The sequence below is a fragment of the Arachis stenosperma genome, chromosome 2 (genome assembly GCF_014773155.1).
Source record: "Arachis stenosperma cultivar V10309 chromosome 2, arast.V10309.gnm1.PFL2, whole genome shotgun sequence".
In the NCBI taxonomy this organism is placed as follows: domain Eukaryota; kingdom Viridiplantae; phylum Streptophyta; class Magnoliopsida; order Fabales; family Fabaceae; genus Arachis; species Arachis stenosperma.
Genome location: NC_080378.1, coordinates 44,342,499 through 44,345,167, shown reverse-complemented (window position 1 = coordinate 44,345,167; position 2,669 = coordinate 44,342,499). Strand labels below are relative to the sequence as shown.

Here is a 2,669-nt window from a genome sequence, read left to right as displayed (position 1 = left end):
AACCCATGGCAGCCGAAAACAATAACAATGCCAACAATGCAAGGAAGGTGCTGGGTGACTTTACTGCACCTACTCCTGATTTCTATGGGAGAAGCATCTCTATCCCTGCCATTGGAGCAAACAACTTTGAGCTTAAGCCTCAATTAGTTTCTCTAATGCAACAGAATTGCAAGTTCCATGGACTTCCAATGGAAGATCCTCATCAGTTCTTGGCTGAATTCTTGCAAATCTGTGACACAGTCAAGACTAATGGGGTTAACCCTGAAGTCTATAGACTGATGCTATTCCTTTTTGCTGTAAGAGACAGAGCTAGAATATGGTTGGATTCTCAACCTAAAGAAAGCCTGGACTCTTGGGAAAAGCTAGTCAATGCCTTCTTGGCAAAGTTCTTTCCACCACAAAGATGGAGTAAGCTTAGAGTGGAAGTCCAAACCTTCAGACAGAAGGATGGAGAATCCCTCTATGAAGCTTGGGAAAGATACAAACAATTAATCAGAAGATGTCCTTCAGACATGCTTTCTGAATGGAGCATCATAGGTATTTTCTATGATGGTCTCTCTGAACTATCTAGGATGTCCTTGGATAGCTCTGCTGGAGGATCTCTTCATCTGAAGAAGACGCCTGCAGAAGCTCAAGAATTGATTGAAATGGTTGCAAATAACCAATTCATGTACACTTCTGAAAGGAATCCTGTGAACAATGGGACTAGTCAGAAGAAAGGAGTTCTTGAGATTGATACTCTGAATGCCATATTGGCTCAGAACAAGATATTGACTCAACAAGTCAATTTGATTTCTCAAAGTCTGTCTGGAATGCAAAATGCACCAAACAGTACTAAGGAAGCTTCATCTGAGGAAGAAGCCTATGATCCTGAGAACCCTTCCATGGAAGAGGTGAATTACCTAGGAGAACCCTATGGAAACACCTACAATTCTTCATGGAGAAATCACCCCAATTTCTCATGGAAGAATCAAGAGAGACCCCAACAAGGTTTCAACAACAATAATGGTGGAAGAAACAGGTTTAGCAATGGCAAGCCTTTTCCATCATCTTCTCAGCAACAGACAGAGAGTTCTAAGCAGAATACTTCTGACTTAGCAACAATGGTCTCTGATCTAATAAAGACCACTCAAAGTTTCATGAATGAAACAAGGTCCTCCATCAGAAATTTGGAAGGACAAGTGGGTCAGCTGAGCAAGAAAGTTACTGAACTCCCTCCTAGCACTCTCCCAAGTAATACAGAAGAAAATCCAAAAGGAGAGTGCAAAGCCATTAACATGGCCGAATTCTGGGAGGAAAGAGAGGAGGTGGACGCCACTGAGGAAGACCTCAGTGGGCGTACACCACTCTCCTCTGAGTTCCTCTGTGAGGAACCTTGGGAATCTGAGGCTCAAAATGAGACCATAGAGATTCCATTGGACTTACTTCTGCCATTCATGAGCTCTGATGAGTATTCTTCCTCTGAAGAGGATGAGTATGTCACTGAAGAGCAAGTTGCTAAATACCTTGGAGCAATCATGAAACTGAATGACAAGTTATTTGGAAATGAGACTTGGGAGGATGAACCACCTTTGCTCACCAAAGAACTGGATGACTTGTCTAGGCAGAAACTGCCTCAAAAGAGGCAAGATCCTGGGAAGTTTTCTATACCTTGTACCATAGGCACCATGACCTTCAAGAAGGCCTTGTGTGACTTAGGGTCAAGTGTGAACCTCATGCCCCTCTCTGTAATGGAGAAATTAGGGATCTTTGAGGTGCAATCTGCAAGAATCTCATTGGAGATGGCAGACAATTCAAGAAAACAAGCTCATGGACTTGTAGAGAATGTTTTGGTAAAGATTGAAGACCATTACATCCCTACTGACTTCATAGTCCTAGAGACTGGGAAGTGCATGGATGAATCCATCATCCTTGGCAGACCCTTCCTAGTCACAGCAAAGGCTGTGATTAATGCTGATAGAGGAGAGTTAATCCTTCAAGTGAATGAAGAGTCCTTGGTGTTTAAGGCCCAAGGACATCCCTCTATCATCATGGAGAGGAAGCATGAAGAGCTTCTCTCAAAACAGAGCCAAGCAGAGCCCCCACAGTCAAACTCTAAGTTTGGTGTTGGGAGGCCACAACCAAACTCTAAGTTTGGTGTTGAACCCCCACATTCAAACTCTAAGTTTGGTGTTGGGAGGTTCCCACACGGTTCTGAGCATTCCTGAGGCTCCATGAGAGTCCTCTGTCAAGCTAATGACATTAAAGAAGCGCTTGTTGGGAGGCAACCCAATGTTTTATAATTAATTATTTTCTTTTGTTATTTTATCTTTTTTGTAGGTTGATGATCATAAGAAGTCACAAAAACAATGAAAAAAGCAAAAACAGAATGAAAAACAGGAAGAAAAACAGCACACCCTGGAGGAGAAGAAACTGGCGTAAAAAACGCCAGTAATGCTAGCTGTTGGGCGTTTAACGCCCAGTCTGGCACCATTCTGGGCATTTAACGCCAGAAAGGGGCACCAGACTGGCGTTAAACGCCAGTAAAGGGCAAGAACCTGGCGTTAAACGCCAGGAATGGGCACCAGCCCGGCGTTTAACGCCAGAAATTGCTCAAAACGTGATTTTGAGCAACATTTGGTGCAGGGATGACTTTTCCTTGACACTACAGGATCTGTGGACCCCACAGG

General features: G+C 43.5%; 1 non-coding gene across 1 annotated transcript; it reads right to left on the bottom strand.

Annotated features, from left to right (window-relative positions):
- Window positions 1-410: 410 nt before the first annotated feature.
- On the bottom strand, window positions 411-518 carry LOC130964274 (small nucleolar RNA R71). Its single transcript, XR_009080374.1, has one exon. It is a non-coding gene; the product is annotated as a small nucleolar RNA R71 (small nucleolar RNA).
- Between the last annotated feature and the right edge of the window lie 2,151 nt (window positions 519-2,669).